The following is a 27,974-nucleotide window of genomic DNA, read 5'->3' as shown; positions in this document are numbered from 1 at the left end:
GTGCAGCTTGCAACTAGAAAATGACAGGTGACAGCTTTGCAAATGACAGGTGACAGTTAGGAGACAGTTCTACTTAGATTAAAATAGGATTGAATTATATTATTTTAACTAAGAGATTGGTTCTGCGCAGTTTTGCTAGGTACTCACACTATATTTAGAAATATGCCTTGCCACGGATCTGGTCAGGTTTTGGACTGCACTCCGGTTCAGCTCTCTCTGGTTTTGGATACTGCTCTGCTTTCTCTGGGTCTTTCTGCACAGCTTTCTCTGGAGATTGATGGAGGTAAAGTATGGATTTTCCCGGCAGAGCGTCCCGCAGCAAATGGATTTGAAGGTCCCTATCTGTCCTGTCTCTCTGCTTTTATGTGTTTTGAAATGGGTGTGTGTGAGCATCACTAGACCCTACCCCTCTCCACTTGCCATTGGTCAAATTTCCATTTCTCACTTGATTGGGGAAGGAACTGTGAGTCAGAGCGATGTCATTTTATGGCTTGCAGAGAGGACACTCCCCTGTCAAATTGCACACAATCTATATTTGATATAAAAAGACATATTTGCACAGGTAAACATGTGTTTAAAATTACATGCACCCCTCACATATCACAGTAGGTATCCCCTGTTCAAACTCTGCTCTTCCTGAGAGCTTGCATTCAGAAATGGCAATATTTTGCACTTTTTAACTGGTTTGCAATACCGGACATTAACCCAAATTTACACACATGTGCGCAAGGAGTATGGACATTAGTTGATGAAGTGTCAGATTTTTCACATGCACACATTTTGAGTAATATCCTCTTAACTGCTAGTTTGCCCCCAGAACATCACACAAATTGGAGTTTGGGCTTGAATTGAAGGTACATTTTTTAAATTAAGGCTTTCAAAGTTATACATTTCTGTCATTTGATTACAAATAGTTATCAGTGTTTTTGTAAAATATATATTTTACTTTCAAATCAGTCCTCAGAGTGTTGGAGTCCGCCTCCAAGACTTGGGTGGGTCAGTCCTCTGGGCAGGCAGGGCTTTGTTGACATTAAACAGTCAAAATCAACATATTCCTTTCAGAGGAAAGGGGCCATTGTGTGGTCTCTGGGAAGCTCCCAGCCAGTCTGCCTTCTATCAATCAAGAGGTCATGTGAGATTCTAACTCCTGGTGTGAAGCTCTGGAGGTGAGAGGGTTTCCCAGGCTTCATGCCTCTGGGAACAGCATGTGGCTAATTTTTAATTAAAATGCAGCCTTTGAAGTCAGCTGAGTCAAATCCCTTTGTCAGCAACTGCACTCAGTTCTCCTGTCAGAGTTTAGACCGCGAGCGCCCCCTTGAGGATTTTGTTGGTACTGCATGCAATTTTGGGATTTTCTTGGATTAATGCATTCTAAACAGGAATGGTTCTTACATGGTAGTAAATCCTTGCTTAACATTGTTTTGATGGGGCTCCTTACAGTAAAATGGTTATGTGGAACCCCACAAAAGGGTTGAATCTTTAAAGTGGTCCAATGAGTCACGATTTCAGCAACTTTTTGACATCAGTAACAGTGGATTTTGTTAACAAAGACCTTTCTTTACACTGGTGGGTGGCAAGTTAGGTAACCATTTTGGTGTGCGCACAACTGCGCAGCTCTCCTGGATTCTGGGATGAAATGATGGGCGGCGACAGCGCATCCCCATCTTTACCCACTCCAATGATTTATTTTTGTTCTGGGGTAAAATGATGGGCAGCGACAGCTTAATCCCCACATTTACCCCGTCTAATGATTCCACATGGGTCAAAACCCTCCACAAACCCCCCCGCCCGACTGCGCTTTGACTTGAGTCGAGGGGGAGTCGGTTGCAAGGGAGGTTTTGAACCCTGGCGCTGGTATGTCCACATTATCTTCTTCCAATTCTGTAGATGGCACAGTTCAGCATCTTCCTCTCCATCCGGTCAGATCGATCAGTTCTCCTCGCCGGTCCTGATGGGAATATTGGGCGGTACACTGGTCCCGTTGCGTCTCCGCTACCGGTCTCCGGATCGTCCTCCTTGTCCCGTCTCCAGGTTTTCTTTCTCCTAGGACGACAAAGGAAGAGCAGCAATACCTATTCATAGACGTTTTTTTCCACCACTGTTGAGATAGTGGGGCAGCATATGCATTTCATCATAATGAAACATTACATTCTTATTTTGAAAAAAAAACAGTATAACTAAGAGACAGTTTCATGCAAATCACAATATTTTAGAGACTAGATGTGGTATGTTTTAGGATTGGAACTGAATTAGTCTGAGACAGTACCCTCTAGGATTCCAGAGGATTCCTCCAGTTGTTGCAGAGTGTGCCTGGGATGGCAACATTTCAACTGGTTTATGTGGACCCACTTGTCTTCCCCCGCTGCCAAAGGACCTTTGGGGATGTGGATTTTGTAGGCCACAGGGGAGATCTTGTCGATGATCTCAAAGGGTCCCTTCCACGTAGGCAAAAATTTCCGCTGTTTTGCCTGGTTTCTTTGGAAGTTGTATAGATAGACCCGGTCCCCCACCTGATATTCCTTCCTGGAAGTTTTCAGGTCATAATGGGTCTTCATGCTATCAGCCGATCTTTCTAGATTCCGCTGAGCGTAAGCAAAAGCATGTTGGAGGTGTTTCCTTAAATTCTCCACATACTCATGAGTTGTGGAGGCATTTATAAGTGTCTGCTCTTGGGTCCTGTAGAGCAAATGCTGAGGAAGCACCATCTTGCGCCCAGTCATCAACTCAAATGGTGACATTTTGGTTGCAGATGAAGGGGTAGATCTGATGGCCATTAGGACCAGAGGTAATCGGATATCCCAACTTGGCCCAGAATCTGCCACAAACTTTTTTAAGATGCTCACAATTGTCCGGTTGTAGCGTTCCACTGCTCCAGAAGAAGCTGGTCTATAAGCAATATGCAGCTTTCTCTTGACCCCCAGTATCTCCCACATCTTTGTCATCACTTCACTGGTGAAGTGGCTACCTCTGTCTGACTCAATCCTTTGAGGTAGACCAAAACGGGAAAAGATGTGGTTAATCATCAAGGCAGCTGCGGTTTCTGCCTTGCAATTTGGGGCTGGGAGACATTCCACCCACTTGGTAAACAAGCATGTCACAGTCAACATGTACTTATTCCCCCTAGCAGAGCGAATCACGGGGCCTACAAAGTCGATTTGTAAATCTGACCATGGCAGTGTCATCCCCCGCTTTTGGAGAGGCGCACGGTGCGTGAGGGAGGATGGCTGAAATTGTGCACACACAAGACACCCCTTCAAGTATTGGTCGAGGTCCTGCCCCATGTGTGGCCAGTATGCAACCTCTCTTAAGATTTCCAGTGTTGTGTGAAATCCCCTATGACCGGCGGTGGCCGCATCATGGGCGTGACTTAACATCAGGCTTCGGAATGAGGTAGGAACCACCCACTGATCGTGGCCAGCTTTGGATTTCCTTACCAACAAACCGTCTTGGATCCGGAACATTTTTGGACACTTCATCAACACTCTTAGGTCCTCTTTCCCAATGTAATCGGTATCCGTCAGGGGAAAGTTCTCAGGGTCCTCAAGGTGCTGGTAAAATTTACCAATTATTGGATCCCCCTTCTGAGCGGTAATCAAATCAGCATCAGGGGTCTCCTTACTCCATTGTGCAATTGAAAGGTCGTTGTGAGCATTTGTCTGGGACCTAGTGATAGCAGTGACCTGGATTTCCCCCAACAGGGACTCAATCTCAATTAGATCCCCTTGGATGGCCCCGGTTTTGGCCAGCTGATCAGCTAAGTCATTTCCAGTTTTGTCTGGTCCCTCTACTTTGGAATGACCCTTGATCTTTTTCCAATAGATGGTCATCTCATTCGAGGTGACCAGATCATCAATGTTTTGGATCAACTTCCCATGTTTCAAGGGTTTGTTGTTAGCACATAACATGCCTCTGGTTTTCCAACTAACCAGGTGCTCCACGAACCCATTCCGTACATAATCCGAATCTGTGATTATGACCAGTTCGTGGAGTTGATGCTGGACAGCAGTGAGGATGGCCTGATGCACAGCCATCAATTCTGCCACCTGACTACTTCGGGGACCAATTTTGTATCCAGCGGAGGGTTCTGGGGACTCATTCACCCATGCATTCCCTACGCCGGCCACCAGTTCTTTCTCCCCGTTGTTGTCAACATGGTAAGAGCATCCATCCACATAGACAGTGGGCATTCCCTCACACTTGTCCTCTTCAAAGACTTTGTGTGGGGAATTAAGGTATGCCTCCGTGTTGTCCTTGATTTTTAGACTTTCGTCCTCGAGACAGTTTTCACTGGCACAATCATGCAAGTCAGCCAGACCTTGCGCGAGGGGACTCTTCTTGTTTTGGCCATATCGGACCTCCACAGGAAAGCCTTGCATTGACAGAATCCAGGAAGTAATTCGGGAATTACTCACATTTCCGGCCCGGATTCTGTCACTTTGGAGATATTGCAGAGGCTGGTGTGGAGTCTCCACTATGATGTGTTCCCCCTGGATAAACGGGCGGTAATTCTTCAATGCCCACACCGTTGCCAGGAGTGCCTTCTCACAATCGTTGAATTTTTCCTCCACAGAGGATAAAGTTTTGCTCGCATAGGAGATTACTTTATTGACCTTGTCATGCTTTTGGTATAATACTGCCGTCAAGCACGTATTAGAGAACCCCGTCTCCAGGAAGAACTCCTTGTTTCTGACAGGGTAAGCTAGGCAAGGCACTTGTGAGAGGCTTCTTTTGAGTTGTCTTACTGCCTCGGATTGTTCTGGACCCCATTCCCACTTGACCCCCCCTTCAGGAGATGAATCAGGGGTCTGGTGATCTCTGCGTAGCCCTCAATGAACTTTCTGCTGTAATTGGTCAGTCCAAGGAGGCTCCTTAGTTCCCGCAGAGTTGTGGGGTCTTTCAGTTTCTGAAGTGCTTCCACTTTCTTTTCCTGGGGACAGAGACCCTGAGGAGTAATCTCATGCCCCAAGAAATTAACACGGGTTCTACACCACTGTGCTTTTTGAAAGGAAAGTTTTGCTCCGGCGGCCCTCAACTGGGTCAGAACATAACGGATCTCCGCTATGTGTTCCTCCACAGATGAACTTTTGATGAGGACATCATCTACATAAGCCAGGTTACCCCTCGCACCCAGGTCGGGCATGGCCTTATGTAGGAAAATGTTGAATTCATTGCCGGAGTTGAGGTATCCGAAAGGAGTCCGGGTCCATGTGTACTGCTGGCCCCCAAAGGTAAAAGCCAGTTTGTATTGGTCCTCCCTACTGACAGGCACGGTCCAGTATCCATTGGTCAGGTCTATTGCAGTGAATACCTGTGACCCCTGGATCTGGGCCAGCCCTTGGTCAATGTAGGGCAGAGGCCATCGGGAAGTATGGACCCGTTTGTTGAGCTCCCTGAGGTCGGCGCAGAGTCTCCACTGGCCGTTTGGCTTCAATATTCCCAGCACCGGATTATTGAAGGTGCTGTGGACTGGACGGATTATTCCCCGGGACTCAAGGTTCTTAATTATTTCAGTAAGGGACTCCATTGATGCGAGAGGCAAGCGATATTGCTTCACAAACACAGGAGTCATGCCAGGGTCCGTGGGGATTGTTGTGGTGTGGATGTCGGTGCGACCACAGTCATATGAGTCTACCGCAAAGAGATCTTGGAAATCCAAGAAAACTTGTTTCAACTTTTGCTTTTGTTCCAGAGTCACACAGGCATCAGCTAGGTTGACTCTCTCTTCCACCATCTGCCTGAAGCCTGGAAAGACTTCTGGTTTGGCTATCTCCGCGGCCTCCTCCAGCTGGGTGGAGAAGTCCCTGGTCAGAGTGCTGATTTGGACCGGAGGCTTCAGGTGGGAAAGGCAGCCCTCATAGACTTGGAAAATCACCTCATCCCTCCTGAAGTCACAAGTCACATCTTCCTTACCATAAGGGCAAGAAGTGTACACCAGGAAGTTCCCCCCATGCCGGGTAAAAATTCTGTCTGGTGTTGCGTTGTCATCACTGTCACTGTCAAAACAGTCCTTGGGGATTGGTCCTAACAGTTCATTTCCAAGATCAATGGAGAAATGTCGGTCATCAACCGCCATTCCAATAATGGTGCCTGCGGCTAGAGTAATACTCTTTAAGTCGCTGTTATCCACCTCTATTGGAATGGTGTCATGTTCTATGTTGACTAATGGAGTTGGGTTTACCCCCAACCCTTGCTGTTGGAGAGAAGCGTTTAGATGTATGTAAGCATCAGTGTTTTTCAACTCTTGTCCCCTTTTAACTTTCACTTCCAGGGAGAATTGTCGGGTCCTTTCTGGGATGGTGACTTCCTCTTTAATCTGAATTTCAACTGCATAAGGTAGCAATTGAGCTGACCTAAATGCTTTTTCTGGATCATCAAAGCCCATGGGATTATCCGCTAATCGGGACCAAGCTTTGAAGTTTATTAGGTCCAAACTAATGGCAAAGCGATTGAGAATGTCACTGCCTAAGTAAAAGGCGGCAGGGACGTCTCGCACGACCCAACAATTGTGGACTATGCTCTTGTTGCCAATGGAGATTTTGAGCATACACCTGCTTGGCAGGAGATGTTTGGAAGTAGGTGCTTCCAGGTCCATTTCCCACTTGTCTATCAGCTTGAAGGTGGGAATGGCTGGATCTTTTGGGAGTTGGCGGAACATGGCTTCGCTGATGAAGCTCTTACCGTTGTTCACACACACTCGAGCGAGAACAGAGTCCTTCCCATCATTTAACTGAACAGGGATGAACAACTGCTCTCCAATTTGCTGAATATCAGCCAGGCTCTGAGCTGATTTCACATCTTTTTGGACTATAGGAGTGGGAGTTTCTGATTGGGGATTAGTATAGAATCTCAGAGTGTTTCCTTCCAGCGTGGAGTACCACTTTAGACTGGAAGGAAGGTTGATTTTCAGAAATAGAGAGGACCCCCCATCACCAGTCTGTTGTCCTACTGCTATTACTGTCACGTCTGGAATTTGGCTATTCTGGAAGTGAAATTCTACTTGGTCAGATTTTTGTTCAACCATGTGGCAGGTGCCGTTTAAACTAACATGGTTGACACTCTGTTTTAATGTTATGGGTCGGCTAGTCTGGGTCCAGAGGACCTTGTTTACACAATCTATTAGGGGTGACAACCTTCTCAGGAGGTCATTCCCTAGTAAACAAGGGGTGCCCTCTGTGGTCACAACTATGACCGGGTGTTTCAACTTATGTCGCCCAATTTTAATGTCCAAATCTGCCGTCCCCTCAACGGGAATTTCCTTCCCGTCAAAGTTCTGCAGTTGTCCAGGAAGAGAGGTGAGAGGAATTTGGTAATTCTCTCCCCTCCCTGCATTCAGTTCGTCAAAGGCCCTTCTGGACAGAAGGGTAGCTTGAGATCCAGTGTCCACCAGTGCCAAGATTGTACCCTGCCCCTGTACTTGTACCGGGGCATAATATCTTCCCTCCTTCTCCTCAAGGGGGCACAGATAATGTACATTTTTGGACAACTGGTGGGCTAATTTTCTGGTTTTGGACATCGCTAGCGAAGAGATTTGGGCAGAATTCTGTGGAGAGCCTTGGGAATCTGAAAGAAAAATTTGGCAACTGGAGATCAGAGCCATTGTGGGTTCCCCTAGCTCCGGTTCTGGGCCGCCCCCCCCCTTTTTGGAGGCAGTCACCAGGATGGGTTTGAACCAGGGGATTTTCTTGCTGTTGGTTCTGGGATGAGATGGTGGGCGGCGGTAGCTCAGTCTCCACATCTCCCCAGTCTGGATTTGCATCCCTAGGGACCCATTTTTCTTTGGGAGGAGTTCCCCCCTCTCTGAAGGAGAAGATCCTTTTCCCAGGATCCTCTGAGGATCCCTCTCCCTCAAATTGGAAGATCTGTACCTCCTCCTCAAACTGAGTCTGTTTGGGTCTTTTGTTTCTCCTACCCCCCCTCTGCTCCTTAGGAGGCAGACTTTCAGGGGCAAGAGATTTTGTTTCCGGTTCCTGGGTTTCCAGGGGCTGTTTACAAGTGAGGAAGGAAGCTTCCTCCAAGGCTTTACACCCCCCTTCCCTTTGTGCCTCCTCCCTGGGAACCGGTGAGTTATCGGGGTGCTGCCCCCGTCATTGTTCTGGAGCACCAGGTCCAGAGTTGGGTGCGTTCTGCGCCGGCACGCCCATCTGAGGGTTCTGCTGAGCCCTCAGTATGTGACCCAGATCCCGCGCCATGTTTTGAACCTGGCGCTCTAACTGGGAAACCCGCTCAGGCTGATACGGGGCCCTGTTTTCTCCCCTGGGCTGATCCCGGGAAGGGTAGCTGTCCCTCCTCTGGTAATACCCCGGGTTGGGAAGATTTGGGTACCCCTCCACCCTTGGCCTCCCCTCTCCCGGATTCAGTGGTCTGGGCTCAGGGAATTGGGGAAAGAAGGATGGATGGTTTTGGGGCTGAAAGTCGGGTGGATATCTGGGGAAAAAGTTCTGCCCAGGGTTTGGTAAATTTCTGCCCTCCTGTGGGAAGTTTGGAGGGAAGTTCCCTGGGTTAGGTGCTTGGCTGGATCCCCCCCCTTGGGCTGGAGGAGTCCACACATAACCCAGGATGGGTCGATTTCCCTAGTAACGGGGACTTACATAATCAGGAGAGCGAGTGACCCCATTTGTGGGGCTGCCTCCTTGGCTCCCTGTCTGTGATTGACCCGAGGACCTCCTGGGCCTAGCATTATTAGGTGCAGGTAGGTTTTTAGGCCCCCCATCTCCAAATCCAAAACGGGGGTGACCTTTACCTCTGCCACCTTGGCAGCAGCAGGGGTGCTGTTGGCTTTGGGGTTTTTCTGGGCATTACTTTTGCTATCTATCGGTTTCTGCACCTCGTAGATCCGGGTAGCCTGTTCAATGACCCAGTCTAAAGATCTTTTCTCGTGAAAATCCCTCACGAGCTGGGTCATGATATATTTGGGCAAGGCATGGAAAAACGTATTAATAAATTCTCTGCTATCCGTGCGCACCCTTCTTGTGGTCTGTGCAAAAGCACGCTTTAACTCCTGCACAAATTCTTGTGGGGCCTGATCCTCCCCACATTGCAAATTGTAGGCTGCCTTGCGAGCCTCTTGAGGATTTCTGTGAACAGAAAAATGTTTCAAGATGGCCGCCTTATAGGTGGACCATCTTAACTGATTTTGGTCCACCAGCCCCGCAAAGAAACTGGAGTATTCCGGGGAGAAGGTCCACTTTACATATTGAATACAGCTTTGGCTGTCCTTCAAATGGAAAGTCTCCATCATTTGTTCAAACAACTCTAAGTGCTCCCAAACAGAATACTTAGCGTTCTTATGGTAAGGAGTGATGACGCTCCTGATCGCCTTAATATGCTTTAAGGGGTCCTTAAGCAAGGCCCTTTTTGCCTTATTGGCCTTTTTGGTTCGGGTAACCCTTGTCCATTCGTCTTCGGACTCAGAGGCACTGCTCCCAGAGGTTCCCGTCTGTTCTTCCAGGTTTTCCCGGCTTCTGCGAGCCTGGGAATGGCTGGCAGACTGTGGGGACCTGGTCTCCTGTGTCCTGCGCAGTTCAGAGGAGTCTTCAGATTCCTCCTTGCTGCCAGGATTTGATGGGTACCCCCTCCACTGACCTAACTGGGCAGAGGTTTTCAGGATGCCCTTAATGGGCCTACTCTCCTGGGGTTCCCCATTGAACTGTACTGTACTTGGGTGCCCATACCCGGATGCCCACCCCTCCATTCCTGAGTGGTACTGGCCTATGAGCCCCATACTCTTAGCTGGATAGTAATCTGCCATCCCTGTGGCCCTGTGCTCATGTGCGCCAGGGGACATGGGGGTGGTAGAGTCCAGGGACTGGGGGAGATGAAGGCCCCTGGTGTTAGGGCTCCTGCGGTTATGGTCAGGAATCTCTCTTTCCCAGCGGACCTCATCTCTATCCGCCCCTGCTCCCTGTTGCAATGCAAGAGCCTGCATTTGTGCTTTCAGTTCCTCTGTTAAGGCCTTACTCAACGCTATCAGTTTCTCCTGCATCGCTACCTGTTGCTGGAGCCTCTCATTGTGCTGGCAGAGAGCCTCATTTTCCCTCCGTGCTTCCTGGTTGGTCCTGGAGAACTGGGCCAGTCTTTGCTGCAGGAGGGTTACCTCCTGAGCTGTGTCCCTATTGGCCTGCTCCTTTCTTGCTAGAGCATCCTCCACCCTCCTGGTGTGCTCTAGCAAGTTCTGGTGTTCTTTTTGGAGGTCACCCAGTCCCTGGTGGGCCAGGTGATTTTCTTCCATTTTTCTTTTTAAGTGGCAGACTTCCTGGCCTAAGGTGTCCCTTTCCTGACTAAGAGTCTGCATCTGTACCGTCAGGTCGTCCCTTTGCCTTTGGAAGGCACCAGCTTTCTGGCGCTCCTGATCAAACTCTGCCTGGGTATCCAGGTCTTTCAGAATCAGTTTATTGCTCTCTGCCTTCTCCCTATCTAGGTGGCTTTGCTGGGTGACTACCTGCTCAGCACATGCCCTATTGAAGTCTAGCTGTTGCTCCAGCTTTTTCTGGCTTTGCAGTAGGGAGTCCAAACCTTCTTGGTGTTCCTTCTGCAAGGCCAGAAATCTGGTATCCTGTTCTGACTTTTCCTTTTGCAGCACATCCATATCCTCCTTTATTTTAGTGATGTACTGTCTGGTCTCATTTTCTGACTCCTGGCTTCTGTGCAGCCTTTGCTCAGAAGAGTCCAGATCAGATTGGGCCTTCTCTAACGCCATCTGTTGCCTTTTTGCCAGATCATGGCCTTCAGCACATTTATTCTGTATGGCTCCCATATATAAATATAAATATGCCGCTATCCTAATGATCTTGTCGTGTTCATCTTTGGCCTTAGGAGCCATATATAGTTCACTCAGGGCCACATGTAATGGACCCTGATCTCTCCATTAGTCTGACCCTGTTTCAGTGACCTGTCGCGTGATGGCCTGCAACCAGGCATCCTTGCCCTGCTCAGCCCATTCACCTCTCACAAATAGTTTATGTAAGAAGTGCTCTCTGGCTATTTTCATATCTACCAAGGTCGTCATTCTAGAGATTGGTCTCTGTCCTGACTTACAGAAGTTAGTATTTTATTTTTGCAGAACAGAACTTTTCTTGGAGTGTCCCTTTTGAGGAATGCTTCACAGCGTAATGCAGCGTGGTGATCCGACTGGATATGTGTATCTGGTCAGCTGGCACGCTGTATTAATCTGCACAAATGGTAAATCTAACCCAAACATCCCGGACGAGCCCCCAATTTGTAAGAGGATTCAATTCAACACTACAGCTAAGTCAACGCCTAGTCTATAATACTGAATGAAAACCCTTATTGATATAACTTTATGTCCAGTTCATGCGTTCTGGATGACTACCCCTATATAACACCCCTCCCTTGGAATCCCTCTGACCCCACTGAGCAAAGAAGTAGTTCTGTTTTGCAAGTTAAAAGGTTTATTTGATAATTTAAACAATAGATATAGATATCAGACTTTATAATAAATTAATAATTGAATATCACACTTAATCTGGTATGATAAAGATTAACAACGGAGAATCTGGCACTAGCACACTTCTTGATAATCACTAAGGAGTTGACATGAAATGGATAAGATAGCAACAATACTTTTATGGTTTCCAATGGATGCAATGTGGAATGAAATGCAGTACAGAAAATAACTTGATAGGATTTCAGCAAAACAATGTAATCACTTTCTTGTACAATTCACCCCCCCCTTTTATGCAATGCAAGGAAATGGAAGGAAGGCACACAATTCTCAGAAATGCAATTAAATGTGATTCAGTTCACCCAGCAACTTAGACTACAGAAGTTGAAAACACAGGCCCAAATGCTTTTAAATGTGCTGGAAATGAAGAAAAAAATATGCTAAAATGCTTTTAATTCCCTCTAGGAGGTTTAGGGTGAGTGAAATCAAGTTAATATTAGCTCAGGCTCACTCTAGCAGTAATGCAGGGATAGTTTTTATGAGGCAAACGATTTTTTTCAGAGGAAAGCAAAAGCAGCTATCTTTTTGCAAGTGGAGAAATTTTCAAATCGCGGCAAAATTCGCGAATGCGTCTGCCGCGATCACAGAGGAACTACAAGGGCTATCACTATCGTTTTGGGGTCCTAGGAAAGCCTAGGATCTCAGCTTCCAGATGAAAGTTACTGCAAGTCTCTAGCACAAACGGTCACAGAGATATGAGCGATTAAATAAAGGTCGTTTTTCAGATTTGAAATTTTAAAGTTCAAAAGACAAGTGCAGCTTGCAACTAGAAAATGACAGGTGACAGCTTTGCAAATGACAGGTGACAGTTAGGAGACAGTTCTACTTAGATTAAAATAGGATTGAATTATATTATTTTAACTAAGAGATTGGTTCTGCGCAGTTTTGCTAGGTACTCACACTATATTTAGAAATATGCCTTGCCACGGATCTGGTCAGGTTTTGGACTGCACTCCGGTTCAGCTCTCTCTGGTTTTGGATACTGCTCTGCTTTCTCTGGGTCTTTCTGCACAGCTTTCTCTGGAGATTGATGGAGGTAAAGTATGGATTTTCCCGGCAGAGCGTCCCGCAGCAAATGGATTTGAAGGTCCCTATCTGTCCTGTCTCTCTGCTTTTATGTGTTTTGAAATGGGTGTGTGTGAGCATCACTAGACCCTACCCCTCTCCACTTGCCATTGGTCAAATTTCCATTTCTCACTTGATTGGGGAAGGAACTGTGAGTCAGAGCGATGTCATTTTATGGCTTGCAGAGAGGACACTCCCCTGTCAAATTGCACACAATCTATATTTGATATAAAAAGACATATTTGCACAGGTAAACATTTGTTTAAAATTACATGCACCCCTCACATATCACAGTAGGTATCCCCTGTTCAAACTCTGCTCTTCCTGAGAGCTTGCATTCAGAAATGGCAATATTTTGCACTTTTTAACTGGTTTGCAATACCGGACATTAACCCAAATTTACACACATGTGCGCAAGGAGTATGGACATTAGTTGATGAAGTGTCAGATTTTTCACATGCACACATTTTGAGTAATATCCTCTTAACTGCTAGTTTGCCCCCAGAACATCACACAAATTGGAGTTTGGGCTTGAATTGAAGGTACATTTTTTAAATTAAGGCTCTCAAAGTTATACTTTTCTGTCATTTGATTACAAAGAGTTATCAGTGTTTTTGTAAAATATATATTTTACTTTCAATTCAGTCCTCAGAGTGTTGGAGTCCGCCTCCAAGACTTGGGTGGGTCAGTCCTCTGGGCAGGCAGGGCTTTGTTGACATTAAACAGTCAAAATCAACATATTCCTTTCAGAGGAAAGGGGCCATTGTGTGGTCTCTGGGAAGCTCCCAGCCAGTCTGCCTTCTATCAATCAAGAGGTCATGTGAGATTCTAACTCCTGGTGTGAAGCTCTGGAGATGAGAGGGTTTCCCAGGCTTCAGGCCTCTGGGAACAGCATGTGGCTAATTTTTAATTAAAATGCAGCCTTTGAAGTCAGCTGAGTCAAATCCCTTTGTCAGCAACTGCACTCAGTTCTCCTGTCAGAGTTTAGACCGCTAGCGCCCCCTTGAGGATTTTGTTGGTACTGCATGCAATTTTGGGATTTTCTTGGATTAATGCATTCTAAACAGGAATGGTTCTTACATGGTAGTAAATCCTTGCTTAACATTGTTTTGATGGGGCTCCTTACAGTAAAATGGTTATGTGGAACCCCACAAAAGGGTTGAATCTTTAAAGTGGTCCAATGAGTCACGATTTCAGCAACTTTTTGACATCAGTAACAGTGGATTTTGTTAACAAAGACCTTTCTTTACACTGGTGGGTGGCAAGTTAGGTAACCATTTTGGTGTGCGCACAACTGCGCAGCTCTCCTGGATTCTGGGATGAAATGATGGGCGGCGACAGCGCATCCCCCATCTTTACCCACTCCAATGATTTATTTTTGTTCTGGGGTAAAATGATGGGCAGCGACAGCTTAATCCCCACATTTACCCCGTCTAATGATTCCACATGGGTCAAAACCCTCCACATCCCCACCACCTATTACCTCAGCATTTCATCCAAGCACTGTCTTACCAGCCAAACTCACCCAGCACCTAAAGCATCATATCAACCAACTTATCTTGCACTGTCCCCACCCAACAAAACACAAGCTTATCTCACCCCCACACCCCCACAACCCAACTTCATGTGAGCCCCCCCAAACACAAGCTCACTGCAGAACCTGCCCCACCCAACACCCAAACCATCAAACTGAACCATCTATGTACCTTCCATCACCCTACCTCATCCCTGTGCCCCATTAACCCCAGCAGCCTATCTCACCCCACCACCTAACCTTATGTCAGTAGCTCATCCTAGAGCCCCCAACATCACAACCCTAAAACAGCTCACTCACCCCAGCAACACCACCACTACATCCAACCTCACCCCAATAGCCTCACTGCCCAACATAACAAGAGCTCTTCAATCCAATTCCCCTCAAACCAACCCAAACTCAGCACCTCACCCCAGCACCACCACCATCCAAACTCACCCCAATGGCCTCACTGCCCAATATCACAAGAGCTCTTCAATCCCATTCCCCTCGATCCAACCTAAACTCAGCACCACCCCCCAGCACCACCACCATCCAACCTCACCCCAATGGCCTCACTACCCAACATCTCAAGAGCTCTTCAATCCAATTCCCCTCAACCCAATCTAAACTCAGCACCTCACCCTAACACCCCCATCCAACACCCCAATGGCCTCACTGCCCAACATCACAAGAGCACTTCAGTCCAATTCCCCTCAAACCAACCCAAACTCAGCACCTCACCCCAGCACCACCACCATCCAAACTCACCCCAATGGCCTCACTGCCCAACATCACAAGAGCTCTTCAATCCCATTCCCTTCGATCCAACCTAAACTCAGCACCACCCCCCAGCACCACCGCCATCCAACCTCACCCCAATGGCCTCACTGCCCGACATCACAAGAGCTCACCAATCCAATTCCCCTCAACCCAACCCCTCACCCTAGCACCTCACACCAGCACCTCACCCCAGCACCACCACCATCCAACCTCAACCCAATGGCCTCACTGGCCAACATCACAAGAGCTCTTCAATCCAATTCCCCTCAAACCAACCCAACCCAAACTCAGCACCTCACCCCAGCACCACCACCATCCAACCTCACCCGAATGGCCTCACTGCCCAACATCACAAGAGCACTTCCATCCAGTTCCCTCTCAACCCAACCCAAACTCAGCACCTCACCCCAGCACCACCACCATCCAACCTCACCCCAATGGCCTCACTGCCCGACATCACAAGAGCACGTCAGTCCAATTCCCCTCAACCCAACCCAAACTCAGCACCTCACCCCAGCACCACCACCATCCAACCTCACCCCAATGGCCTCACTGGCCAACATCACAAAAGCTCTTCAATCCAATTCCCCCCAACCCACCCCAAACTCAGCCCTTCACCCCAGCACCACCAGCATCCAACCTCACCCCAATGGCCTCACTGCCCAACATCACAAGAGCACTTCAATCCAATTCCCCTCAACCCAACCCAAACTCAGCACCTCACCCCAGCACCACCACCATCCAACCTCACCCCAATTGCCTCACTGCCCAACATCACAAGAGCTCTTCAATCCAATTCCCCTCAACCTAAACTCAACACCTCACCCCTGCACCAACACCGTCCAACCTCACCCAATGGCCTCACTGGCCAACATCACACGAGCACTTCAATCCAATTCCCCTCAACCCAACCTAAACTCAGCACCTCACCCCAGCACAACCACCAGCCAACCTTACCCCCAATGATCTCACTGCCCAACATCACAAGAGCTCTTCAATCCAATCCCCCTCAACCCAACCCAAACTCAGCACCTCACCCCAGCACCACCACCATTCAACCTCCCCCCAATTGCCTCACTGCCCAACATCACAAGAGCTCTTCAATCCAATTCCCCTCAACCCAACCTAAACTCAGCACCTTACCTCAGCACCACCACCATCCAAACTCACCCCAATGGCTTCACTGCCCAACATCACAAGAGCTCTTCAATCCAATTCCCTCTCAACCCAACCCAAATTCAGCACCTCATGCCTGCACCACCACCATCCAACCTCACCCCAATGGCCTCACTGCACAACATCACAAGAGCACTCCAATCCATTTCCCCTCACCCCAGCACCTCACCCCAGCACCACCACCATCCAAACTCACCCCAAAGGCCTCACTGGCCAACATCACAAGAGCTCTTCAATCCAATTCCCTCTCAACCCAACCCAAACTCAGCACCTCATGCCTGCACCACCACCATCCAACCTCATCCCAATGGCCTCACTGCCCAACATCATGAGAGCTCTTCAGTCCAATTCCCCTCACCCCAGCACCAGCACCATCCAACCTCACCCCAATGGCCTCACTGCCCAACATCACAAGAGCTCTTCAATTCAATTCCCCTTGACCCAACCTAAACTAAGCACCTCACCCCAGCACCATCCAACCTCACCCCAATGGCCTCACTGCCCAACATCACAAGAACTCTCCAATCCAATTCCCTCTCAACCCAACCCAAACTCAGCACTTTACCCCAGCACCACCATCCAACCTCACCCCAATGGCCTCACTGCCCAACATCCCAAGAGCTCTTCAATCCAATTCCCCTTAACCCAACCTAGACTCAGCATCTCACCCCAGCACCACCACCGTCCAACCTCACCCCAATGGCCTCACTGCCCAACATCACAAGAGCACTTCAATCCAATTCCCCTAACCCAACCCCTCACCCCAGCACCTCACCCCAGCACCACCACCATCCAACCTCACCCCAAGGGACTCACTGCCCAATATCACAAGAGCACGTCAATCCAATTCACCTCAACCCAACCTAAACTCAGCACCTCACACCAGGACCACCACCATCCAACCTCAACCCAATGGCCTCACTGCCCAACATCACAATAGCTCGTCAGTCCAATTCCCCTCAACCCAACCCAAACTCAGCACCTCACCCCAGCACCACCACCATCCAACCTCACCCCAATGGCCTCACTGGCCAACATCACAAGAGCTCTTCAATCCAATTCCCCTCAACCCAACCCAAACTCAGCATCTCACCCCAGCACCACCACCATCCAACCTCACCCCAATGGCCTCACTGGCCAACATCACAAAAGCTCTTCAATCCAATTCCCCCCAACCCACCCCAAACTCAGCCCTTCACCCCAGCACCACCACCATCCAACCTCACCCCAATGGCCTCACTGCCCAACATCACAAGAGCACTTCAATCCAATTCCCCTCAACCCAACCCAAACTCAGCACCTCACCCCAGCACCACCACCATCCAACCTCACCCCAATTGCCTCACTGCCCAACATCACAAGAGCTCTTCAATCCAATTCCCCTCAACCTAAACTCAACACCTCACCCCTGCACCAACACCGTCCAACCTCACCCAATGGCCTCACTGGCCAACATCACACGAGCACTTCAATCCAATTCCCCTCAACCCAACCTAAACTCAGCACCTCACCCCAGCACAACCACCAGCCAACCTTACCCCCAATGATCTCACTGCCCAACATCACAAGAGCTCTTCAATCCAATCCCCCTCAACCCAACCCAAACTCAGCACCTCACCCCAGCACCACCACCATTCAACCTCCCCGCAATTGCCTCACTTCCCAACATCACAAGAGCTCTTCAATCCAATTCCCCTCAACCCAACCTAAACTCAGCACCTTACCTCAGCACCACCACCATCCAAACTCACCCCAATGGCTTCACTGCCCAACATCACAAGAGCTCTTCAATCCAATTCCCTCTCAACCCAACCCAAATTCAGCACCTCATGCCTGCACCACCACCATCCAACCTCACCCCAATGGCCTCACTGCACAACATCACAAGAGCACTCCAATCCATTTCCCCTCACCCCATCACCTCACCCCAGCACCACCACCATCCAAACTCACCCCAAAGGCCTCACTGGCCAACATCACAAGAGCTCTTCAATCCAATTCCCTCTCAACCCAACCCAAACTCAGCACCTCATGCCTGCACCACCACCATCCAACCTCATCCCAATGGCCTCACTGCCCAACATCATGAGAGCTCTTCAGTCCAATTCCCCTCACCCCAGCACCAGCACCATCCAACCTCACCCCAATGGCCTCACTGCCCAACATCACAAGAGCTCTTCAATTCAATTCCCCTTGACCCAACCTAAACTAAGCACCTCACCCCAGCACCATCCAACCTCACCCCAATGGCCTCACTGCCCAACATCACAAGAACTCTCCAATCCAATTCCCTCTCAACCCAACCCAAACTCAGCACTTTACCCCAGCACCACCATCCAACCTCACCCCAATGGCCTCACTGCCCAACATCCCAAGAGCTCTTCAATCCAATTCCCCTTAACCCAACCTAGACTCAGCATCTCACCCCAGTACCACCACCGTCCAACCTCACCCCAATGGCCTCACTGCCCAACATCACAAGAGCACTTCAATCCAATTCCCCTAACCCAACCCCTCACCCCAGCACCTCACCCCAGCACCACCACCATCCAACCTCACCCCAAGGGACTCACTGCCCAATATCACAAGAGCACGTCAATCCAATTCACCTCAACCCAACCTAAACTCAGCACCTCACACCAGGACCACCACCATCCAACCTCAACCCAATGGCCTCACTGCCCAACATCACAATAGCTCGTCAGTCCAATTCCCCTCAACCCAACCCAAACTCAGCACCTCACCCCAGCACCACCACCATCCAACCTCACCCCAATGGCCTCACTGGCCAACATCACAAGAGCTCTTCAATCCAATTCCCCTCAACCCAACCCAAACTCAGCATCTCACCCCAGCACCACCACCATCCAACCTCACCCCAAAGGCCTCACTGCCCAACATCACAAGAACTCTCCAATCCAATTCCCTCTCAACCCAAACCAAATTCAGCACCTCACCCCAGCATCACCATCCAACCTCATCCAAATGGCCTCACTGCCCAACATCACAAGAGCTCTTCAATCCAATTCCCTCTCAACCCCAACCCAAACTCAGCACCTCACGACTGCACCACCACCATCCAACCTCACCCCAAAGGCCTCACTGCCCAACATCACAAGAGCTCTTCAATCCAATTCCCTCTCAACCCCAACCCAAACTCAGCACCTCACGACTGCACCACCACCATCCAACCTCACCCCAATGGCCTCACTTCCCAACATCACAAGAGCACTTCAGTCTAATTCCCCTCAACCCAACCGAAACGCTGCACCTCACCCCTGCACCACCAACATCCAACCTCACCCCAATGGCCTCACTGCCCAACATCACAAGAGCTCTTCAATCCAAATCCCCTCAACCTAAACTCAACACCTCACCCCAGCACCACCACCACCACCATCCAACCTCACCCCAAAGCCCTCACTGGCCAACATCACAAGAGCTCTTCAATCCAATTCCCCTCAACCCAACCCCTCACCTCAGCACCTCACCCAGCACCACCACCATCCAACCTCACCCCAATGGCCTCCCTGCCCAACATCACAAGAGCACTTCAATGCAATTCCCTCTCAAACCAACCCAAACTCAGCACTTCATGCCTGCACCACCACCATCCAACCTCACCCCAATGGCCTCACTACCCAACATCATGAGAGCTCTTCAGTCCAATTCCCCTCAACCCAACCCAAACTGAACACCTCACCCCAGCACCAGCACCATCCAACCTCACCCCAATGGCCTCACTGCCCAACATCACAAGAGCTCTTCAATTCAATTCCCCTCGACCCAACCTAAACTAAGCACCTCACCCCAACACCATCCAACCTCACCCCAATGTCCTCACTGCTCAACATCACAAGAACTCTCCAATCCAATTCCCTCTCAACCCAACCCAAACTCAGCACCTCACCCCAGCACCACCACCATCCAACCTCAACCCAATGGCCTCACTGCCCAACATCACAAGAGCACTTCAATCAAATTCCCCTCAACCCAACTCCTCACCTCAGCACCTCAACCCAACCCAAACTGAACACCTCACCCCAGCACCAGCACCATCCAACCTCACCCCAATGGCCTCACTGCCCAACATCACAAGAGCTCTTCAATTCAATTCCCCTCGACCCAACCTAAACTAAGCACCTCACCCCAACACCATCCAACCTCACCCCAATGTCCTCACTGCTCAACATCACAAGAACTCTCCAATCCAATTCCCTCTCAACCCAACCCAAACTCAGCACCTCACCCCAGCACCACCACCATCCAACCTCAACCCAATGGCCTCACTGCCCAACATCACAAGAGCTCTTCAATCCAATTCCATCTCAACCCAACCTAAACTCAGCACCTCACCTCAGCACCACCACCATCCAACCTCACCCCAATGGCCTCACTGCCCAACATCACAAGAGCTCTTCAATCAAATTCTCCTCAACCCAACCCCTCGCCCCAGCACCTCACCCCTAGTACCACCACCATCCAACCTCAGCCCAATGGCCTCAGCGCCCAACATCACAAGAGCACTTCAATCCAATTCCCCTGAACCCAACTGAAACGCTGCACCTCACCCCAGCACCAACATCCCACCTCCCCCAATGGCCTCTATGCCCAACATCACAAGAGCCCTTCAATCCAATTCCCCTAAACCCAACCCAAACTCAGTGCCTCACCCCAGCACCACCACCATCCAACCTCACCCCAATGGCCTCACTGCCCAACATCACAAGAGCCCTTCAATACAATTCCCTCTCAACTCAATCTAAACTCATCACCAACCCCCAGCACCACCACCATCCAACCTCACCCCAATGGCCTCACTGTCCAAAATAACAAGAGATCTTCAATCTAATACCCCTCAGCCCAACCCAAACTCAGCACCTCACACCTGGACCACCACCATCCAACCTCACCCCAAGGCCTCACTGGCCAACATCACAAGAGCCCTTCAATCCAATTCCTCTCAAACCAAACTAAACTCAGCAACACCCCCGCACCCCACCAAGCAACGGTACGATGGCCCCTCAATGTCTGCAACACACAAGCTCACCCAGGTACACAAACTATTCAATGGTTTTAATCAGTGTTACCTCTGGTTTTTAACTTTGGCTGTGCAGCTTTCCCCGTGTCGGAGGTGGCGCTTGCAGTGGGGTATAGCGCTGTAGCGGCACAAGAAATGCAAAAAACATGTGTTGTCTAGCAAAAAAGAAATCCACTTTTTTGATTGTTTTTGGATTACTTACGTCTTGTTTTCAAGTTTCGTATTTTTTTTTCTTTATTTAGGATTTATTTAGGATTTTGTGTAAGCAAGGATTGTGTTGCCTGAAGTTGGAAGATTTTTTGTGGATTGTTAACGTAGTAAAAACAATTCAATAACTCTAATGCCAGCCACACATTTTTACTGGATTTTTTTAGATTTAAATGTTGGGGAAACAACTACAGTTTCAACATTTTTTTTCGAGTTATTTGGGGTTTTAATGTTGGAGAAAATATTTGCTGAGTTTTGGTTGGATTTATTTTTTAGGTGCATTAAAGGTTCAAATGCAATTAACTATCTCTTGGCCGAATAATGGTTTGTACCACATAACGTCATGCTGTGTGGCCTTCCCTTTCCCCACTTGGAATTTAGGAAAATTACGAGTTGCATAATTCCAAGCAAATACCGGACTGGATGGCTTTCTCACACAGGGCCATTACAAACTTTAGAGCTCTGCGCCGTAATTCAGTATTAATGTGGGCCTTGACATTCAAAATGTAAATGTTTGTACCAAGTGCAGCTTGAAGGGTATGTGTTCAAATGACTAAACTGTACAGTGGGTTAAAATTACAGCTTCACTGTTTAAACAAAGTGTGTGATCCTGGGCAAATAATTGGATCTCTTCTAGTAAAGAGCACTGGCCTCAGCAGAGACAACATTAATTTTCACCCCTTTTTCTGCCAGTCACCAAAGTACATGAGGTGCCCCACAGGAGAATGAGTGGCACTCTTTGCTACGCCCTGTTTTGCTATGTCTTGTAGTGCACACAGTCTACCAGATGCAGAGATGAGTTTGGGTGGTGAGTTGGATGGTGCTGCAATGTGGTTAGCAGTGGGGTAGGTGGCAGTTCTGGGCAGAGCTGGCCTTAGGATTTGCAGGGCCAGGACGGCAAAAGATGCGTGGGGGCCCCCTTATTTTCATCGCAGAAAATGATGTCACAAAATAAGTCATTAGTATCCATGGGATCAACTAAACTAACCTTCAGTATTTTAACTGTTAATATTGTATATGTGGCAATATGAGGAGTGGGGCTTATTTAGGAGTAGCTGACAGAGTGAGCTGAACCATTTGTAGAGACGGGTAGCTCAAAAGAAAGTACTGTGACGAGGAAGAGCAGGACAAAGAGCAATGAAGCGCTCCAGTAGGTAATCAAAGTATAACTAATGTGACTGTACGTTCCAAGGATGTAAGAGCAGGGATGTGCCCTGGACCAGACTGGGCAAAGTGCCTTTGCTGCCGCGTTGCCTTAAAGTGCAATGGAAGCAAAGCCTATTTCCCGGGAAGTAACTGAGGCAGTCAGAGTAAGCAATTCTGCAGGTCTTCACATGTAATAATGGGGCTCAAGTCCCAAAAGAATTGGGGGCTCATTAACATACACATAGGGACTAAACGTATCTTAAAGTGTAATACACACATTCAATTCAAACGGCCTTTCCTAATAGAAGAAAATACAGAACACAAATGAGTATTGATATGATATGATAGGTTATTTAAAACGCGCTTAATACCCAGCGGTTTTTAAGCGCGGACCCGGATCGGACCTGTGTTGCTCTGTGTCATCTCATTTCCAAGGCAAGCACGTTACCACTGAGCTATCCTCCCGAGGCAATTGTCTTTCAAAAACCTAATCATCAACACCTGAAAAAGAACCAGCTAGAGGAGATGTTCCTATAACACTGCTAGAAATGTATAAAAGGTGCACACCTTTTAAACCCAAAAATCTATATCGAAATATTCCATGGAAAGGAAAATGCCAATACAAGACATGTGCTTTGAAGATACTTTCGTGTGGTTTTGTGGGTGAGTACCCTGAGTGCTTGAGGACCTGGGTTCAAATCCTGGTGGCTGAACACTTGAGCAAACGAGCTGTTTTCTGCATGCCAGCTTCAAAAACACCCAAGCGGGATAGCATCCACACTGTGTAAAAAGTAGGCAGATGTTGTCAGCCCACATGCGCCCTCAATTTGTGCCCAGAAAATCAGCACAGGACCCTGGTAGAACATCTTCAGTCCAGCAGCCGCCGCATTCCACATCCATGGACCTGGTAAAGCATCCCTCCCCCGCCTCAGCCCCACGTGTGGCTTCCAACAATACTCTGGTTTATGAAGAAGACTTGAAAAGTGCCTCAGCAAAATTGGAATCCTTACAGAAATATCTTAAATAAAAATAGTACAACTGCTGTGTTTTTGTCACACCATCTTGAAGACTACAAATCCCAGAATGCAATTCCACAAATTGATAAAAAATCACTTGTAGGCTGTCATTCAATTCTTGGACTCACAGCAAAAGATAATGTAAAATGATAACCAGGTGGTTTGTATCAGTTGGCAAAGGCATGTTTCGTATGATGCGAGTGAAATGTGACATTTCACACACAAAACATATTTAGCACACCAAAAGTGAATCCATGAAAGCCATAGAAATAGTCTAGAACTCTTTTGTGTTAACATATTTTAACTATCTTTATTGTTGTCAGATTTCGGCTGAAACCTAGGTTTTGTTGTATACGCTTTGGAAATTAAATCCCTCTTTTGAATGCCTTGTCCAAAACAATGGCTCTTAAATGCACCATTAATTGTTAAGAGCTTCCACTTTAAACGCTCTGCTAGAACAAAGAGTGTGATAAGTCATGTGAAGCCCCACAGGGTCTGATGGGCTGCTGGGGAGGTGGCAGAGGAGGAGAGTCTGGGGCCTGATGGGCTGCTGGGGAGGTGGCAGAGGAGAGTCAGGGGCCTGATGGGCTGCTGGGAAGGTGCCAGAGGAGGAGAGTCAGGGGCCTGATGGGCTGCTGGGGAGGTAGAGGAGTGACACTCAGGGTCATGCTCTGGATGCAGAGCTATTAGGTCTTCGGCAGGGATCACAAGACCTATTGGTATACATCACAGCATTCAATCATTTGGTGGCTGAGACTAATTGGCCAGAGGATAAGAGGACCACCTTGTTTTACCGAGGCTTACGAAACGAGTTAAAAGATGTTCTTGCTCAGGTCGTGAATCCGCCTGATCGCTGTGCTGAATATATCGATTTGGTTGTCCAACTTGATCACAGATTACAGGAAAGAAGGTCCGACCGGGCCCGCTTTGAAAGCCGTGCCTTGTATGTCCATCCCCGGGACACCCCACGTGTAACTGATAATGCACCAGAACCAATGCAGTTGGGGAGTATCCGTGGCCTACTGACCAAGGAGGAAAGAGAGCGACGCTGAAAACAACAATTATGTTTGTACTGCGGTAAAGCGAGACATTTCTTGAAAGATTGCCTAAATAAAACAACTCGGAAACCTTTAGGGGCATTGGAAGCCATGACTGAGCCACCAGAGCCATCGGAAAACTACTTGGCTCGAAAGAGTAGAGACCGGCTTGTCGGGACAGGAAGAGACGTCAGCGGTCTCGCATATAACAACACCAGTCATCCTACTATGCCCAGAGCAGCCCCAACGGATGCACGCCTTGGAAGCGTATATCGACTGCGGAGCAGTAGGCAATTACATGGACATCACCTTGGCTCAACGGATAGGGGTGCCTACTCAAAAAAGGGAAAAGGCTGAAACCATTCTGTCTGTGGATGGAACTCAGTTGACTTCCGGGCCAGTGACCCAATGTACTGGAACTGTTGTGATGCTATGCCTTGACGGTCATCGGGAAAATATCATCTTCGATCTTATCAATGCCCCTCAATTCCAATTGATCCTGGGAATGCCCTGGTTAGTAAATCATAAACCTCTTATTGACTGGCATAAGCATACGGTGAAGTTTTCACCGGAAAGCACTCAGATCTGTTACCCAGCTTCAGGAAAACCCAAGTCAACTATACAGACAGCAGGAGCTGTCCTAGGCATCGTAGGCCAATTGCCTCCAGAGTACGGCAATTTCCAGGATGTTTTTCGCAAAGAACAGGCCAATGTATTACCGCCTCACAGGCCCTACGATTGTCAGATAGACTTGATCCCAGGGGCACAGTTACCATGCAGCCGCATCTACGCCCTCACTGAAAAAGAAAACCAACACCTGCGTGAATATCTGGACCAATACCTTGCCAATGGGTTCATTCGCCCCTCCAAATCTCCGGTTTCCTCAGCTCTCTTCTTCGTCCCTAAAAAAGAGGGAGACCTAAGAACATGTATAGACTATAGAGGGCTCAACAAAATCACTGTAAAAAATCGGTATCCGTTGCCCCTGATCCCAGTACTAATAGATCAAGTAAAAGGGGCAAAGACATATACAAAATTGGATCTCAGAGGGGCCTACCATTTGGTTCGCGTGATGGCCGGGGACGAGTGGAAGACGGCCTTCCGCACCAAATTTGGGCTGTTTGAGTATACTGTCATGCCTTTTGGGCTGTGCAATGCCCCGGCAGCCTTTCAGTACTTCATGACGGATGTACTCCGAGAGTTACTGGACGTTTGTGCTATGGTGTACATTGATGACATCCTGATCTATTCCGAAACCATTGAACAACATGTACACCACGTAAGGGCAGTTCTTGCTAAGTTGCGTCAATACCACCTGTTTGCAAAACTCGAGAAATGTGCCTTTCATGTCACGACGGTGGAGTTCCTCGGATACATACTCAGCCAGCAGGGCATCCAGATGGATAGATGCAAGGTAGAAGCAATTCTGCAATGGCCATCCCCCTCTTCCATCAAGACTGTCCAGAGCTTCTTAGGCTTCGCAAATTTCTACAGGAGGTTCATTGCCGACTTCTCAGAGGTAGTCCACCCAATCACATCATTGCTCAGGAAAAACCGCATTTTTCAATGGACCGCCTAAGCTGAGAAAGCCTTCCAAGAACTAAAACACGCTTTACTACAGCACCAATACTCTGTCACCCAAACCCAGACCTCCCATTCTTAGTTGAAACAGATGCTTCTAATGTGGCAATGAGGGCAGTGTTGTCCCAAAGGGATCCTGACACCAGCCAACTACATCCCGTGGCCTTTTGGTCTAGGAAGTTCAATCCAGCAGAGTTAAACTATGCGGTAACCGACAAGGAACTTCTTGCCATAAAAGCAGCCTTTAAGGAATGGCGACACCATCTTCTAGGTGCTCGACACCCCGTTGCAGTACTTACCGACCATCGTAATCTGCAATTCCTGCGGACAGCCAGGGCCCAAACACCAAGACATCTACGATGGGCTCAGTTTTTCTCGGAATACGATTTCACAGTTAGCTACCGTCCTGGAGTGAAAAACGGAAAAGCGGATGCACTATCACGGATTGGCTGGACCACTGAGAAAATGGACGCATATGCATCTCCACCTTCTCCGCCTAGTATACACGAAGAAAAACTGATTGTATTGATCAGTAACTGTCAGACCATGCTAGAAAAACTACATGAAGAAATCAAAACAATCATGACTCCGATGGAAGTGCAAGACTGGGTTTCACAGGGACCTCAACGCTTAGCACGGAACAATCTACCATATTACCAAAATCGCCTTTATTTGCCGCATCAGGAAATGCGGGACTTAATCATGAAAACCTATCACGACGCCCTTACAGCAGGGCACCCTGGCATAGCAAAAACCATGGCAAAGATCAAACAACATTTCTGGTGGCCTACTTGGCGAAAAGACATTGTACAACACATGAAGTCATGTGATGTCTGTGCTAGCAATAAGGCATCAAGGACCAAGCCTCAAGGATTACTTCGTCCCTTGTCAATTCCACCAACTCCCTGGCACACAATCTCCTTAGACTTTATCACAGAACTACCCCCCTGTGGAGGCTAAAATACTATATTGGTGGTAGTGGACCTCCTAACTAAAATGGCGCACTTCATCACTCTGAAGGGGGTACCGAATGCAGGGGAGTTAGCTCGAATCTTCCTAACCAATATTGTCAGACTACATGAATTCAGTGGTAATTTCAGACCGGGGGAGCCAGTTTGTGTCAAAATTTTGGAAAGCTTGTTGTGCCAAGGCTCAGATCGAGGTCTGTCTACTAGCCACCATCCACAGACCGATGGACAGACCGAGAGGACAAATCAATCACTCGAGCAATATCTCCGGTGCATGCTTGGCCAAACAGATCAGTACTGGAAGGAGCTACTATGGGCCGCCGAATATGCGTACAACAACACAGTGCATAGCTCCACCGGAATTTTGCCCTTTTTCTTCCTATATGGACGAGATCCACGGACTTCAACTTTAGATCCACCAGTGGCCTTGGACATGCCGGACGTGGATGCCTTGAACACCAGCATTAAGGAAACCCTAAAAAAGGCTACGCAAACCCTCAGAGAAACCAAGATGAATCAAAAGCGCTTTGCAGACAGGAAAAGAACACCTGAACCCTGTTATCAGATTGGAGACAAGGTATGGCTGTCCACAAAGCACATACAACTAAAGGGACCTAGGAAATTCCATCCCAGGTACATCGGTTCATACTCAATATGAAACATCATCAACCCTGTGGCCATGGAACTGGAGTTACCACCAGTACTCCGTGTACATCCAGTATTCCATGTTTAGTTATTGAAACCGGCGCATCCAGGCACTTGAGACACCCTTAAAAGACCTCTGCCTATAATGGTGCAGGGAGAAGCCAAATACGAGGTAAAAAGAATCCTGGACTCCAAGATAGTTCGAAAGAAACTTTATTATTTAGTAGGCTGGAAAGGCTACGGAGTGCTAGATCGAACCTGGGAACCAGTGGAACACCTTCACGCACCTCGCTTAGTAGCCCAATACCACAGGGCGCATCCAGAATGACCAGGAC

The sequence above is a fragment of the Ambystoma mexicanum genome, chromosome 9, assembly GCF_040938575.1.
Source record: "Ambystoma mexicanum isolate Mex_15411 chromosome 9, UKY_AmexF1_1, whole genome shotgun sequence".
Lineage (NCBI taxonomy): Eukaryota > Metazoa > Chordata > Amphibia > Caudata > Ambystomatidae > Ambystoma > Ambystoma mexicanum.
The sequence above is the reverse complement of the archived record's forward strand: the minus strand, read 5'-3'. Positions refer to the sequence as shown.